Source organism: Pongo abelii, chromosome 13, assembly GCF_028885655.2.
Source record: "Pongo abelii isolate AG06213 chromosome 13, NHGRI_mPonAbe1-v2.0_pri, whole genome shotgun sequence".
In the NCBI taxonomy this organism is placed as follows: domain Eukaryota; kingdom Metazoa; phylum Chordata; class Mammalia; order Primates; family Hominidae; genus Pongo; species Pongo abelii.
In genome coordinates this window covers 117,965,943-117,983,316 of record NC_071998.2, presented here as the reverse complement: position 1 = coordinate 117,983,316, position 17,374 = coordinate 117,965,943, and the positions used below count along the sequence as shown (strand labels likewise).

General features: G+C 54.3%; 1 protein-coding gene across 4 annotated transcripts in view; it reads right to left on the bottom strand.

Moving 5' to 3' along the window:
- The window catches only part of LMX1B (LIM homeobox transcription factor 1 beta), an 83,868-nt gene that overhangs the window by 29,925 nt on the left and 36,569 nt on the right, over positions 1 to 17,374 (bottom strand). The gene's annotated exons all lie outside the window — the stretch shown is intronic.

Below are 17,374 nucleotides of genomic sequence, written 5' to 3'. Positions count from 1 at the left end.
GTCTCTCCCCAGAGACTTGTGGGTTCCTAGTTCTCCACCTGCTCTTAAATGCCAGGACCCTCAGGGTTCTTGTTCTCTTATGGCTTTGAGTGTCACTTAATGCCAAAAGCTCTCAAACCACCACCTCCAGATCTATAGCACTGGCCCCTCCCTCTAGCTCCCAGCCTCTCTGCGGATCCAGACCCCTTTACTGGCCTGCTTCCTGGCCTGCTCTGTGGATGCCCCCAAGGCAGCACCGCCCAGTGTGTTTACACTCCAGCTCCCGTCATGCGGCACATGTGCACAAAGATATATGTACCAGGATGCTCACTGATATATGGTGTGTGTGACAGCAAAGCACTGGCTGCTGCCCAAAGGGCTGTCAGTAGGGAAATGGGTTCATAAATCAAAGTTCACCCATTACCTGGACTGTTAACGTCGTGGCTGCAAGATACAGCAAATCTGCGTGTACTGATGTGCGCAGGTGTTCTCAGCGTGTTGCTAAGTGGGACAAGCCAGTACAGAGCAGAGCAGTTTAGAGGAAATATGGATCCTGTCAAAAGGAAAACCAAGTGGATGTGCACAGAACATGCTCCTATGCTGTAGGAAAGGCCTGGAACGTTACCCATCCGTCAACTGACCACCTCTGGGAAAGGGGTGGGGGAACGGATGAAGACTGTCCCATTTTGTTTGACTTCTGCTTTGCCTGAATTTATTTTACAACGAGCGACAACGATTTTGTAATACAAAAAAGAAAAAATCTATAAGAAATACAGAGAAGAAAAAAAAGACCAATTTGTCATTTCCCCCTAAGCTCAGTTCCCTCTGACCAGCTCTTCTGGAAATGACTGTTCTCCCAGGGCTGAGAGAGAAGAAACCTTGAACCCTTCGCCCAGGCCTCTTCCTCTCGCATTCTTCCCACAGGGCCCCTCTGCAGGCCCTCATCCCTGTACACCTGCCCTGCCCAGGCCTCCTTGTCCCCTCTGCTGTCTCCTGTCTCTTTCAGAATGAAAATCAAACTGCATCACGGCCTGCTCAGAAGTCTTCAGAGTCTCTCCACTTACACGCAACAGGACGGGGCAGCCCTGACTACCCAGTGTGTTCTCAGCATACAGCACATAGAACACGCGTACGTAAAGCACGTAGAATGGTGCCAGCGAGGTTATTATTAGCATTGCTATTATTTTAACAACCTGTTTTTCACACTTCCCTTCTTCCTTTTGCCCTCAATTTCCTTTCTTTGCCCTCACTTACTTTTCCACCCTCTTTCTCTCTTCCTGCCTCCCTTTCCTCTTTCCAGAAATGGATCTGCAGCTCCAGCCACAACAGGGCAGGCTCTCCCTAATGCCATCAGCCTCCATCACCTGGCTCAGCTGCTCTGGACCCTGAGGTCTGTGCCCTCAACTCTGCGCCTTGGCTCTCCCTGTCCCCTCTCCTGGGCCTGCCCCCTGCCCTTCCAGGGCTGTCAGCTGAATGCTTTTCATCCTTCCAGGCTGGATTCGATGGGCACTTCCTTCAGGGAGCCTGCCTGCTCCCAGCATCTTCCAGCGGGCTGCCCCCAGGAGGTGGTGAGCAGAGCACCAGAGCTGGGTTCAGACCCGTCTGTGCCTCTCAGCAAATCTCTCAAACCTCAGTTTTCCCATCTGTAAAATAGGCCGGCCATAGAAGCTGCCTGGTAGGTTGTTCTGAGGGTTACTGAGGCACAGGGCAAAGCGCCTCGGCACAGCGCCTGGCTTGGGAACCTCTGCGTGGGAGCTGTGATAAGAGCCCTCCTCCTCGGATCTTTGTTCACCAGCACATCTCAGCCTCTCCGCGCATGCTGCCTGCTGGGTTCTGGTCAGCATCTGCATTCACCCTGGAGACAATGGTGTAGCCCTCGGGGAGGGCCCACGCTGGCCTTGTTGGGGCTGTGGGGAGGTCTCCATGCAGGGGGACACAGCTGAGCTGCCCCGGGCTGGCATGGGCTGGCCCCACCGAGGTAGCGGGCTACCCGGGGGGTTGGTAGGGGGCAGCTGGTGCCTACTCTGTTCAAAGGCCAGCGATTCTCCACGGCTGGTGAAGCGGGTGGGAAGGTGTCCTGTGAGCCCCTCCTTCCAAAGACACACCACCCAGGGGAAGGAGTGGTCCAGATCAGAGACAGGGCAACCCCGCCCCTGCAGCCCAGCACAAGGAACACCGGAGGCGCTTTTGTTTCTCTGGTAAGAGGAGCCTCCCGCCTCCTCCAGACTCACCCTCCCGGAGCAGCCCCCCTGGCCGGCGGCCGCCGAGCTCCAAACTGGGCGAGCCTTTTCTCCAACACTCAGTAAATACTCAATACTGCATTAAAGCAATAAATAGTCATTTTAAGGAAACCGAGACTCAATTTAGCCACCAGAGTCAGGAGCAGCAGTTAGCAGGGCTGCGGAATGTCACTGCACAGCTGGCAGCCCCGCCCCCGCCGCCCCAGCCCCGGCTCCAGGGGGAGGCCCAACAATGGCCGTGCCAGGCTGCACCGCCCCTCCCCCCAAATCAGGTTACGATGGACCGTGGAGGAGGGGGACCGGCTCAGCCGGCAGCTAGCTCCAGGGAGCTGGAGGAAGCCAGAGAGGCGCGAAGGCATGGAGGAACACTCCACCTCCACCTGGGGATAATAATAATAAAACTAACAAGAACAGCAGCACTGGCAGGAAGAAGACAAGCAATTCCTGAATGGACTGAATGGACACTTGCCCAACACAAGCACAGCGCTAAGGACGGTACAGGCATCCCTATGTTTAATGCTTCAGCCCCTCCAATGAGAGAGATACCTTCATCCCAACTTCGTAGGTAGAGAAACTGAGGCTCAGGAAGCTGAATTACTTTGGTCGAGGTCAGGAAATACTTGCACAACGTGTGCATTTATTTATTTTTTTCGAGACGGAGTCTCTCTGTCGCCCAGGCTGGACTGCAATGGCATGATCTTGGCTCACTGCAACCTCCGCCTCCCAGGTTCAAGCGATTCTCCTGCCTCAGCCTCCTAAGTAGGTGGGATTACAGGCGCGCACCACCACACCCAGCTAATTTTTGTATTTTTTTAGTAGAGACGGGGTTTCACCATGTTGGTCAGGCTGGTCTTGCACTCCTGACCTCGTGATCTGCCCGCCTCAGCCTCCCAAAGTGCTGGGATTACAGGCGTTGAGCCACTGCGCCCGGCCAACTTGTGCATTTATTAAGCACCTAGTACGGGCCATGCGCTATCTCTGTGACATGTTCCCATTCTATAGACAAGGGGAGTGAGACTCCCAGCAGGGAAGGGACTTGGAGGTGACGCCTCTTGGCTTCTTGCCCACAGGGCCCCTTGCTTGGCCTGGTTCAAGGGGAAGGGGTATACTGCCTCCCCCCCATCCCTGGGGCTGACTGTCTGTTTGGGTGGGGGATTGGGCTGGGCTGCGCTGCGGGGGTAACTTGGGGGGCCTGGGCCTGTGATTTGGTCTCCAAGTTATGCGGGCAAAACAAACAAGGCTCCTCTGTGCAGGGCTGGGGGATTTGTGCTCACGCCATGGAAACTACACAGAGCATGGGGGGAGGGGAGTATGGTGCGGCTCCCCTTTACAGATGTGAGACCCCCCCCACAGCCTCAGACCTGGGGCCAGCTGTGGGTGGCCTGGAAGTGGCTGGAGGCAGACGAGGGCTGGCTGGACAGGCATCCTCCACCTGGTATCCCCTGGGCTGGGGTTGGGAGACAAGAGCCTGGCACAGGACTCAGACTTGGGCTCCGTGGGTGCAGCTGGCATGGGAGGGCAGAGGAGCCCTGGCAGTCAAGATGTGCCAAAAATACCAGGCAGAGATAAGAGCAGCAATTCCTACCCGCCTGGCTAAAAATAGCCCCACACTGGGAGGCAGAGAGGCCCTGGGATTCCCCAAAGACAGCCTGGCCTGCTGCCCCGCCCCATGGGTGGCCTGGTCTGGATGAGCCCATTTCCCAAGCAGGGCAACCAAGGCCAAGGAGAGGGCAAGGGCCAAGCTTTTCTTGGGAAAAGCATTCTCAAGTACCGTGTGTTGACTATGTGCCAGACACTGCCTGGCAAGCGATCCACAAGCCTGGTGTCAACCAAAACAAATTGAAATGGTGATAACAATGGAGGCAGGCGTTAATGTTTACTGCACACTCATTAGGTGCCAGGCACTACTCCAAACATCGTATGTGTTTATCTCATTTAGAGACAAGGGTTACTATTATCCGCATTTTATAAATGAGAAAACTGAGGCTCAAAGAGGTCAAATTCCTTGCCAAGGTCACACAACTGTGGAAGTGGCAGAGCTGGGATTTGAACCCAAGTCCCTCTGCTCTCAAAATTCTTTTTTCTTTTTTTTTTTTTTTTTTGAGAAAGAGTCTTGCCTTGTCGCCTAGGTTGGAGTGCAGTGGTGTGTTCTCAGCTCACTGCAACCTCTGCCTCCTGGTTTAAGTGATTCTCCTGCCTCAGCCTCCCGAGTAGCTGGGACTACAGGCATGCACCATGCCTCGCTAATTCTTTGTGGTTTTAGTAGAGATGGGGTTTCACCATGTTGGGCAGGCTGGTCTCGAACTCCTGACCTCAAGTAATCCGCCCGCCTCAACCTCCCAAAATGCTGTGATTACAGGTGTGAGCCACTGCACCAGCCTCAAAATTCTTAAGCCTTAGGTTGTTCAGCTGAGGTCAGTAAGGCTCAGAGAGGGATATTCGCTTGCCCTGGGTTGCACAGCAATAGAGCCAGGACTGGAACCCAGAGTTTTCTGACTCCCAGGTCCAAGCTCCTCTCCAGATCCCAAGTGAGTCACCACTGCCAACGCCACCCTCCTTGCCAGCAGTGTGTTTGGATTGTGTTTGTCTGTCTTCCTGACGGGTAGTCCTGCCTCTGCACCAGTCTTCTCTGTCTGTCGGGTCCCATTTGAGCTGAGGGCACCAGGCTCCCTATCTGTCCCCGGTGGCACAGCCCCACCTGGAGGAAGCTTAGGCCAGGGCCTGGGGCTGCCCTGTCTAGACACTTCTTGAATCCCGGCAGCGGTGGCCGCTCTTGTGGGCCTGGCCTGGCTGAGCCCAGCAACAATGGGCCCTCTGTGCCCAGCTTGGGGCCTGCTCCAACAGGCCGCCCACCGGCTCCCAGCCCAGCCCACACTTCCACCCATACCTCTCTGGGCCCCTGTGCCCACCCTGGGAGCAGGCCTCCTTCCTCCCGAGGGCAGGGCGTGGGAGCCTCCCATGGCTAGACCAGGGAACTGGTTCTGCAGAATTCTCAGGGCTGCTCTCCCAGACTGGGCTGGGAGCCAGGAGGTCTCCAGGGGCAGGAACCAGTCCCTGCCACTACCCTCAAGCAAACAGATCCTGGCCCCACTTTACAGCCAAGGAAATTGAGGCTCAAAGGGAATTCCCTGACAAGGATCACTGGGAACTATACACAAATGAATGTCTCCTGAGAAGGTATAGTAATGATAATCATTATTATTATTAAGCCACCATGTACTGAGCAGTCACTTGCCCCAGGCTCGTGCTAAGCACCACACAGGGGCCACTACTCTTAATCAGCACAGCCTCCAAGTACAAGGCACCATATTAACCCCATTTGTACAGATGAGAAACCTGAAGCCCAGAGAGGTGAAGACACTTGCATAAGGACACACAGCGGGCAAACAGCAAAGCAGGGACTGGGAGCAGCAGCCCTGTGTCTGTCTGACTCCAGCTTTCTTTATCCTGCAGGGCACTGGGTGGGGGAGGGGTGCAGGGGGCTCGGCTGCCCCGCAGGTGTCCCGTGCCTAGTGGGCCTAGCACGGGAGAAAGGCCCCTTCCTGCTGCAGTTCCGCCTCCACAATCCCTGCATTGTTGATTCATTAGGTAATTTCCCTGGAAGCACCAGCTGTTCAGAGGGTAGGGAGATGACTGATTGAGGCGGCTGAGGGCTGCAGGGGCCACTGGGCTAGGGGGTGCTGCAGGCCTGGCCAGGTGTCCCCCTCCCCTCTGCAGCGGCCACACCTTGCAGGGAACCCTCAGGGCTCCAAGGATAGAGAGGGGCAGGACAAGCCCCTCCCACTGGGGCCTGGCATTCTCAGGTGCCTGCTCAACTCGGGCCGCAGCCACACTGCAGACTGGCAGGTGGGGAGGGGTGGGCGGGGCCCCACAGAGCTCCACAGAGCCCCAGGCTCCTGGTGGCCCAGCTGAGCTAGGGCAGTTGGGGCAGGAGGGAGGGGCCTCCCTTGTCTAGGGTTCCTCTGAAAGCCGCCTCTCCATGGCCTCCGGGGTTGGCCCATTAAACCTGCTCCTGCTGCCCCACAAACAGACAGCGACCATGTGCTTCGGCTCAGCCTCTGTGCCTCCCACAGTGGCCCTCCGCCCACCATACCCAGAGCAGCTGCACCATCCTGGCTGCCTAGTCTGTCCTACTGCTCAGAAACCCACTCTGGCCCCGACAGAGTTCCTGGAGAGAAGCCAACAGGGCCTTGAAGGGGGCCAGGCATGAGGCGTCCACGCTGGCCTGAGAGGTCACCCTGCGTGGGGTGTCCACATTGGCTTGAGGGGTCGCCCTGTGTCAGGGCATCCACACTGGCCTCAGAGGTTGTCCTGTGTGTGGGCGTGTCTACTATGGTTAGAGGCTGCCCTGTGTGAGGCTGTCCCATGTGAGATGTTTTCCAAATTTCCATTCTTCTTCCCCTGGCTACCTCTTACCCATCCCAGATCCCAGCTCTTAGTTTAGACGTTGCTTTTGTAGGGACATCCTCTGTGGGGTCCCTTGACTGGTTGAGCACTCCTGTTCTGACTCTCCAGCAGCCGCCTGTGGGTGCCCTATCATGGCGTCTCCCAAAATGCCCTGTCACTGCCTCTTTCATCATTTGTGTTGAGTCCAACCCAAGAACCACAGCAGGCATTGACTTCAACTGGCTTGGTTGGAGCTGCCACCACAGCCACGCTAAGGGCTCAGGGAATACTGTTGTTAGGTGAAGGAAGGGGCAGATAAATAGTAGAGTTCAGTGGAGAGCACCCCAAGGGTTCACATCGGCCTTTGCAATCCCCCTCACATGGATTCCAAGCTGTTCTATGGGTTTACCATGTTCTAGGCTTTGATACAAGCCTTTTACAATGTTAACTCAGTTAACTCTCACAGTGACCAGTGGAGGTGGCTACTGCTACTAACTCCAGTTTACAGATGAGAAAACTGGGGCACAAAGAGGGTAAGTGTCTTCTCTAAAGTCTCACAGTAGTTGAGGTGGGGTTTGACCCCAGGCCACCTGGCTGCAGCATCCACATTCATTGCTATACTATTTACACTGGCCTTAGAAGTCACTTCTTGGGCAGCTCCAAGCAGTTGTACACGGACGACAGAAAGCTTACATTGCCTTGGCCACACCAGGACAAACTATAAGGCCAGTGTAGACACACACATAGGACAACCTCTGAAGCCAGTGTAGACACCCCTATACGGGACAATCTCTAAGGCCAGTGTAGACACCCCCACACAGGACAACCTCTGAAGCCAGTGTACACCCCCACACGGAACAATCTCTAAGGCCATTGTAGACACCCTCACACAGGACAATCTCTAAGGCCAGTGTAGGTGCCCCCAGATAGGACAATCTCTAAGGCCAGTGTAGACACCCCCCACACAGGACAATTTCTAAGGCCAGTGTAGACACACACAGGACAACCTTTGAAGCCAGTATAGACACCCCCACACAGGACAATCTGTAAGGCCAGTGTAGACACACACACAAGATAACCTCTGAACCCAGTGTAGACACTCCCACACAGGACAATCTCTAAGGCTAGTGTAGACAAACACACAGGACAATCTCTAAGACCAGTGTAGGCACCCCAGATAGGACAATCTCTAAGGCCAGTGCAGACACCCCCACACAGGACAATCTCCAAGGCCTGTGTAGACACACACACAAGATAACCTCTGAAGCCAGTGTAGACATTCCCACATAGGACAATCTCTAAGGCTAATGTAGACAAACACACAGGACAATCTCTAAGGCCAGTGTAGGCACCCCCAGATAGGATAATCTCTAAGGCCAGTGTAGACACCCCCACACAGGACAATCTCTAAGGCTAGTATAGACACACACACAGGACAATCTCTAAGGCTAGTATAGACACACACACAGGACAATCTCTAAGGCCAGTATAGACACACATACAGGACAATCTCTAAGGCCAGTGTAGGCACCCCCACACAGGACCACCTCTGAAGCTAAGCCAGCATCATCAGAGCCAGCAGAGGCCCTGGCCTGAGAGTGTGTAGAGAGGCTGGATGGGCCATGCCCGCCCTACTGGGATGAGGAGGGATGGGGACCTGCAGGGCCGACCTAGCCCTGGCCCAGCTGGAGCACAGGACAGCCTCCTGGGGACAGTGTGAAATTGCCATTCTCCACTAAGGGGCCGCTGCTGGAGGGAGCCTTCCCAGCCCAGCTGGGAGAGGGTCAGCAGTGCCCCTGGACATGTTCTGCCCAGGCCTGGGACCCTCCTCACCACCTGCCCAGCACTGGTGGCCAGGACAAGAACTAGACAGGCTTGGGGCATGAGTTGCCTGAAGCTGTCACTCTCTATGGGGGAAGGGGGCCCATTCAGGCCTGTGACAGGGCCCTTCTGGGGCTAGACAAAAGGCCCCGGCTCCCAGCAACAGACAGTGAGAAGTGTGCCTGTGAGTGCGTCTGAGCGTCTGCATGTGTCTGCATGCCTCTCTGTGCGTGCATGAAGGAGAGGATACCTCGGCAGACCCCAGCCCCAGAACACCCGCCTCTCGGCCCCCTGAAGGGTCCCTCCCACCCTGTATCCCAGCCTTGGATCAGGCCTGCCCCATCCTATGTGGGGCCTCTGGGTGCCTCTCGCCTCCAGTATGGACTTCTCATGTCCCCAGGAAGTCGTCCTTCCCTCCACAGCAAACCAGGCCTGATACGGGCAAGGGGGCTTTCTGAATTTGAACCCCCGGTCTCTCCTTCTGCAATTAATGCAAATGACTTTCGCAGGTTTTGGCTTGATAATTTGATTATTTGTTCAGCATTTATCTTAAGCAAAGTGGATGACAAATAACTGCAAACTAATGTGATAAAAGCCATTTATAAAGCTGCCTCGTTCGGGGGCCTTCCCCTAACTATTTATGACAAGGTAATAACGCTGCCGCGTGCGGCCGCCTGCCTTTAAATTGGTTACTTAGAGGCATGATGGATGAGGGGCGAGGCCACCTTCTTCTGAGGAGAGCTCCTGATTTCTGATCTCATTTTTGAGGATAATGAATTATATCTAATTAGTCCTTCCCAAATCTAATCAGGAGCTGGGAATGTGGACCAGAGGGAGGGGGCTGGCAGGCGGCAGGGAGGGCAGGGGGTCAGCAGGAGGGGTGCCCCGGGCCTGGCAGCCTGGGGGAGGGCCAGCCGAATTTGAGCCTGGCTTGCTGTTACCTGCTCCCCACACCCTGGCCAAAGGGATCCAGAGCTAGTAAGTCCCTCCCTCATTTTAGAGCCTTGACTCCCTTTCTCCAAACCCCAAGCCTGACATTTGGTACCCTTTGCAGACTCACCCCCTCCTGCCCTGTCCCACTCCTACAACCCAGCCCCCACATTCCCCAGACACAGACCCCTGACCTCTGCACTTGGCTGGGGATTCCCTCTCTGCCCTTCATACCCAGGAGTCTCCGGCTTGGTTGTTCCCACTCAGGTCCCTTGGCCCCTCTTCTAAGACCTCCCCGTCCCACTGCTTATTCCCCCAAGCAAGGACCTAAGTAGGGCCTCTTGTCCATCCTCTTCTGCAAACTCTGATCACTGGACGGCTAGCCCACACTGGACTGTGCTGCTAAGTGAGGCAGGCACCCCTTCTTCTGGCCAGACAAAGGACTGTGCCAGGTCCAGTCCCCAACTCACTCCTAGGCTGGGTGCCCTCATGCAGGGAACATCCTGCATCACAGAAATGGACAGCCCTAGGTGATCTCACAAAACTGGGAGCTCCCTGCGGTTCCTTGACTTCTCTTGGTAGGTTCTTCATCTCATACGCTGGCTGGCGCATAAGCAAATCCTCACTAGTGGCCGAATGCTTGCCTGAATGAATGAATGGATGCATCAAGATTCTCCCACTTCCAAAACTCTGGCCTGGGAGCTGCAGAGTCAGGGCATGCGTGCCCCTGTGGAAATGGCAAGGGCTCTGTGGTGAGGATGCCAAGCCAGCCTCCCTGAGGAGGCTTCTGGGATCCAAAGTCTGTGGATCTTCTCCCCCCAACCCCAGTCCTGACCCCAGATGCAGGCAGGCATCCCCTGCTCCCAAGGATAAGGTGATCCTGGAAACATGTCACCATTGGGGAGCAGACTTGCATATAAGCAGAGTTCTGCTTGCAGAGAACTGAAAGTATGGTCAGATTCTCAAATACGCTTTGCCTATTTCATGTATTTTGTGCGTCATATCAGACACCTGACCAAGAAAGATACTTGCCGGCATTTTATGCTCTACCATATTTATGTGTTTAAATGTCATTATTTCTCTTCACCATCAGACAGTCTTATGTTCACTTTGCCAAGCTGGTGATGTCTACCTTTGTGGGAAGAATGTTTCTTCTTACTAGTAGTAGTGCTTTTATTTTGCCCAGTTCTCACTTATTTTACTTTTTCAAAATCTCAGAACATAATGCAATAAAATAGTGAAAAATTGCACGAGTACTGCTTAAAAGGTGGCAGTAGGGCCAGGGAAGTGTTAGGTGACCAGGGCCACCCCTAAGAGTGTGAATCCTTCTTTCATCAGGCGATAGGAAAAAGCCAGATCTGGGGTAGAGGGAGGTTTGGGGGTCTGGCACATAGAAGGTCAGAGGGCCTGGTGTCTTTCCCTACTCAGTGCTTCTCAATTAGAGGTGATTTTGCCTCAAGGGGCATTCAGCCATGTCTGGAGACATTTTTGATGGCCAGGGACTGGGGGATGCGGTGCCAGTGGCATCCTGTGAGTGGCAGCTGAGATGCTGCTGAACACCCTACATGCATAGGACAGCCTCCCGCAACAAAGCATGAGCTGACCCACCACATCAACCTGCTGAGCCTGAGAAACCTTGCAGTCTAACTGTTTTAGACTCATATTTCAGAGAACTCAGCTCTCACCTGCTGAGAGCATGAAGGCTTGAGGGATGGGCAGGAGGAACACGCCACCGCCCTCCAGCTAGGCTCCCACCTCTCCCCATGTCCCAAGAGTTCCCTGAGGCATCACATCCCTTCCTTCCTCGGTACAGTGGCCTTCAGAAATGCCTCCTCCAGGTGGCTTCTGAGGCCTTTGTCCTAGTCTGTCTGAAACCATGAGCCTGGGGAGATGGCCTCTGAAGATCTATCTATCTATGTATCTATCTATGTATCTATGTATCTATCTATTTATGTATCTATCTATCTATCTATCTATCTATCTAATCTATCTATCTAATCTATCTAATCTATCTATCTATCTAATCTATCTTATCTATCTATCCTATCTATCTATCTATCTATCTATCTATCTATCTATCTATCCTATCTATCCATCTATCCTATCTATCTATCTATCATCTATCTATCATCTATCTATCTATCATCTATCTATCTATCCTATCTATCTATCATCTATCTATCATCTATCTATCCATCTATCTATCCATCCATCCATCCATCCATCTATCTATCTATCTATCATCTATCTGAGACCAGATCTCACTATGTTGCCCAGGCTGGTCTTGAACTCCTGAGCTCAAGTGATCTGCCTGCCTTGGCCTCTCAAAGTGCTGGGATTACAGGTGTGAGCTACTGCATCCAGCCTGAAGATCTTGTTTAATATTTCACTTCAACAGAGGTGCTCATTGACACCTGTCTGTTTTCCATTCCTCATCTAAGGAAACTGCAAAAAATAAATTTGGTTAAAAAAAAAAAATTCTCCCAATGAACTCATCAGCCTCCTGTGGTCAGACAATGTAAATTCTCTCTCTCATCCCATTTTTCCTTCCATCTGGGCTGCTAGGATGCTCAGAGTTCAATTTAATCCTCTACTTCAGTGGAGATTGGCCTGGGCATTTGACATACTTCCCCAGTACACTCTAGGGATTTGATCCTCTGCTTTTATTTTTGAGAACCTGACTGACTCTTCGCCTCCTCTTGGAAGCTATCTATACCCTTTTGGGAAGTAGCAGGTGTGCATCATAAACGAAAAGACAACCCGATATCCATGGCGCAGCTGTGAGCCAGGCACTACTTTCAATGATCAAAACAGCAGCACTCAACTTTGTGAGCATACTAAAAACCACTGAATTGTACACTTCGAAATGGTGAATTTTATGTTATGTGAAATTTTATGTTATAAAAACAATACCTAAAACAAAACAAACAGCATCATTGTATCTCCATTTCCAAGGGAAGCTTAGCAAAGTGATTCACCCAAGGTTGATTCATTCATTCAACAAGCATTTCTTTTAGCCCCTACTATGTGCCAGGCATTGCTCTGGGTGCTAAGAATACATCCATGAACAAGACAGGAGAAACCTCTCCCTCCTTGCTGCTTACGTCGTGGAGGGCCTCTCAGCTAGTAGGGGACAAAGCCGGGATTCCACTCCACGACACGGTCACCTTAAAGCTCCCCTTCCCGTCTGTTTGTCTTCCCTCTTGAGACAGAATTCCTCTGTGCTGGGCAGGTGTCCCTGGCCAGCTCCCTCACCCCCACCAGCATCCTCCTCCAGCACCTGCCACTGCCTCCAGTGCTAGAGGGGTGGTCTAGGGCAGCCAGGACCTCAGATGCCCCCATCGAAGGGGGCTACCACATTGGGTGAGGGGCAAGGCTCACAAGGCCTCCAGAGCCAAGCAGTGGTCAGGGCTGAGCTGCGGACAACCTCCTGACAGTGGCCCCAGGCCAGGGCATCTTTGGGCACCTCCAAAAAGTTGATTATCCCATGGCAAAAGCACAAGTCTTCGTCACATTCACTCCCATCACCTCTTCCTTTGCTCCTCCCAGGAGTGCATGAGGAAGATCCTAACACCACCGCCCCATTTCACAGGGTAAAGGGACTTGCCCCAGGTCACAACAGGAAGCAACAGACCCAGGACTGGATGTCACAACTGTCGGGGATGGGAGTATGGCAGTGAGTGCTGGGTAGGTTGGCAGGACCAAGCCTGGGGGCTGGGAGCCCAGGTCCAGTGGAGAGAAGGGGAGAGTTCCAGAAATGATTAGCAGGGTGAATGTGTAGGCCTGGATGGCCAACCATTGGCCTGATACAGGGGGTGGGGAGTAGAGATGAGCGATACTGAGCCTACCCTCTCCTCTTCTCATGGGCCCACCCGGCTCTCTGTGGCATGCTCAGAGTCTGGCATCCGGCAGGCACTCAGCATTTGCTCCTCATTTCCTTCTCTAGAGCCAGGTGCTCAGACCTCGGCAGTGGAGTCACTGGGAGAAGACAGAGGGCACATAGGAAAGGCTCCATTCTGGGATGTGTGGCTACAGTTTGGGCAAGAGAGAAGCAAACAGTCCCTCCTTCTACCTGCTCCAGCCCCTGGCTGGCTGCCTCCACCCTAAGTGGGCATGCCAGGCTGACCTGGTACCTACCACCAACCTACCAGTTCATCATTCACACAAACTAGATTCAGGTGCCCATTCCCCACCTCATAGACAGGCTCACCACACTAAACCAGACACAGTCTCTGCCTCCAAGTTATTTGCTCTCTCTGGGGAAGGCTGCTGAGTAAACAGACCATGACAATACGTGAAATCAGGGCTGGAGTGGGGGAGGCATGGGGGTCTGTGGGAGCCCAGCCAGGGGGCAGCAACCCTGAGCAGAGTGTCAGGGAAGGCTCCCGGGATAGGATATTCAGCTGAAACCTGCGCCAAGGGCAGGAGCTGCCCAAAAGGAGGAAGCCCGGGTGGGCACTGCCAGGACAGTCTGGCATCTTGGGAGTGGCTCAGAAGGGCTGGAACAAACACAGAGTGGAGACTGGTGGGATGAGTAGGGCCCCAGCATTGGCATATTCCACATTCTTATCCTAAGAATGGTGGAGCTGTAGGGGATCGGGGTATGGCAGTGAGTGCTGGGTGGGTTGGCAAGACCAAGCCTGGGGGCTGGGAATCCAGGTCCAATGGAGAGAAGGCGAGAGTTCCAGAAATGATTACTAGGGTGAATGTCTAGGCCTGGATGGACAACCATTGGCCTGATGCAGGGGGTGGGGAGTAAAGATGAGAGATACCAAGACAATGTCCTAATGTTCAGCTTGGGGGCCTGGGAGGTGGAGGTGCCATTAAATAAGATTAAATAACAAAACAACACAACACAACCCAGGGGGCTGGGGATGAAAGGCGGGAGGGAGCCGAGTGTGGTCATGAAAGGGCAACAGGAGGGATCCTGTGGGGGCAGATCCAGGAATGTTCACGTGATAAATTTGCAGAGAACTCCATGCACAAACACATGCAACACTGGAGAAGTCTAAGTGCAGTTGGCTGTGTGTTGATGTGGACGTCCTAGCTGTGATGTTGTCCCGCAGCAGTGCAAGACTGGGCAAAGGGTACAGGGACCTCCCTATTATTTTTTGCAATTGCCTATGAATCTACAATTATCTCAAAATAAAAAGCTGAATTAAAAAGCATCTACTTAGGGCCAGGCATGGTGGGTCAAGCCTGTAATCCCAACACTTCGGGAGGTCAAGGCGGGCAGAGCAATTGAGCCCAGAAGTTGGAGACCAGGTTGAGCAACATGGCAAAACCCCATCTCTACAAAAAAAATACAAAAAATTAGTGGGTGTGGTAGCACTCACCTGTAGTCCCAGCTCATCGAGGGGAGCTGAGGTAGGAGAATTGCTTCAGCCTGGCAGGTCAAGGCTGCAGAGAGCTGTGATTGTGCCACTGCACTCCAGCCCGGGTGACCAAGTGAGACCTTGTCTCAAAAAAAAAAAAAAAAAAAAAAGCAACTACTTGAAACAAAACAAAACACAGAGGGGAATGGGTTTGGGTTTGGGATGGGGGATGGGTTTTAAGCTAAATCAGCTCCTAGCACAAAAAGACCCAGGCCCCGCTCTGTTCCTATCTTCAGGCAACCCTGGGCCCTTTTGCTGGGTTTGTTTTCAGTCTTGCCCAGCCGTCAGCTGGCCCCTCCTGCTCCCCTGATCTGGCCCGTGCCTTGGCCTCTCCACAGGCTCTTTTCTTCTCCATCAACACCCCCTGGGGCTACACCTCAGAATCCATGGAGCCTCTTCCCCATTGTCCCTGCTGTGCCCACAAGTGAACTGTGATGTCACTACCTCTGCTCCTGACCCATCCCCTTGTTCCCACAGGCTCCAGGTACTTCACTCTGGAGACAGGATATGCGTGGGATTGGCAGGGACCCCCACCATGATGGACGCCAAGCAGTGCCCAGTCCAGTACAGGCCCAGATCTGAGTCCCTTCTTTTTCCTGTGCCGAGGGCAGATGTACTCTGTGCCCACCCACACACACACACACAGTCACGCACAGGTGGGAGCACAAACTGGCTTGGAGACGTGCACACACGGAGGACAGACCTGCACACACAAAGACCATGGGGTGCACACTCACGTAGCATTAGCGGTAGCCACGTTCCCGCGTGGACACACACACCCTGAAGCCAGCCCCGCCCAGGCGGCCGCACCCCCACCTGCAGGAAGGCTTCCCTGCCAGGTGCAGTTATCGTTCCAAACAAACCCCCAGCTGATAAGGAGACTGCCTTTGAACAGGAGCCCTTCCCTCCTCTGTGATCAGATAAGCAGGCCTGGAAGAAAGAGAAAATCCCCACCTCTTTCTCCTCCTCAGACTCCTGCTGCTCCACATAGGGGCTGCCTGGGGGCCTGCAGCCCCCTCCCACCGCACCCCCTCTCAATCATGCCTCGGATCACAGGATCACAGGCACCGTGACAGGCAGCTCCTCCGGTTTGGGTTTCAATCAGGAGAGCTGCAGCCTCAGGCAGCCAAGCCGGGCCCCTCCACCTGGGTCTGAGGGGCCACTGGATCTCTGTTGTGAGGACCCTGCCTCAAGGTTCCTGGCTGTTGGGACCCCCAAGCCTTGGAGTATCCCACCGCAGGCAGGCCCCCCCATCTCTGGCCACTACCGAGGCTTGTGGTTCGGTTTGGGTTTTTTTTGTCTCGATGGCCCTGGCTTGTAGGGTCCCCGTTCAAACTAGATTGTGGGATCCTCCACCTAGGACCCTGGCTTGTAGGGTCCTACTCAAAGGGGACTCACCAGTTTGTTGGATTCCTCAGAGCAGACCCCGCCTGTTGAACTCGCAGCTCAGACCCTGGTCTGTGGGATCCTCATCTCAGAGATGCTGGGGACAGGGACCCTGTTCTCAGAGGCTCTAATTTCTGAGCACCCCATGTTCGTCAATCTGGGTCTGTGGGACCCCTCTCCTCCCTGCAGTGAGAACTGAGTCGGCCTCAGGAGAGGAGCGGGGCCCAGGGGAGAGGGGTCAGGCAGTGGGTTACAGGGCAGCGTTCCCACGGCCCTGCCTGGGGCTAAGGCGTAATTAGAGGTCTCAGGTGTGTGTGTTGTTGGGAGGGGGGCGGGGGGAGGAGAAGGTGGGCTCCAAGGGCCTTCGTTTTGTTTATCCTTCACAAAGACCCCCAACAGGAGGCCACTGTCCCCTTGAGACAACCCTGCAGTCTCAGCTCTGGGCTGACCCCCGCCCCCTGTGCCCCACCCCCTGCACCTGCCAGCTGCCTGCTGAGGAGGATGGCAGCCCTGGGGGTCTGGGGACAGATAGGCCAGGCTGCCCTGCCCGGGGCAGCTTGGAGCCACCCCTCAGCCCCTCCTTCCAGGTGCCTCCCCCACTCAGCTGACTCAACAGAAAACCCCATGATTTATTTATGCCCAGGAGCAGCCTCTGCCCAGGATGGAGGAGGATCAGTCAGCCCCAGCGAGGAGAGAAGGAGGGAGAGAGAGAGAGACAGAGACAGAGACAGAGAGAGATGGGAAGGGAGAGGGGGGAAGGCCCTTCTCCTCCACCCTGGAGCCCCATCCAGGCCCTGTCCCCATGTCCCCACATCCTAGGAGTCCTTCCCCATCACCGCCTCATCTGGGCCTTAGCAGACCCAATTACTTATAATAAACAATTCCGTTTATCTTTATCAGAATCATTATCTAAATTGGCTACATGACACATACTGTTCTCTAAGTGCGCCCTGGGGAGGAGGGGCCATAAAAGCTGGGTTCTGCACTCCGTAATTATCCCTCTATGGGCCATAAACCATTACACTGGTGTTTAAAATAGGTATGGCGAGCAGTTTCCCTGCTCGCAGAGGGCCGCCCAGGGCACCCACGGAAAGGATGCGCGGCAAGTTTTGCTGCGGCCAACAACTTCCAGCTGCTCGGAGGCTCCTAGCGGGCTCCTGCCTGCCCCGGCCACACTGGCCTCAGGAAGGGAGAGGGGCTGGCCTGAGCGGTGGGCAGTGCCAAGAGGCCAGGAGTGAGGGGGCCACCAGGCCTGCC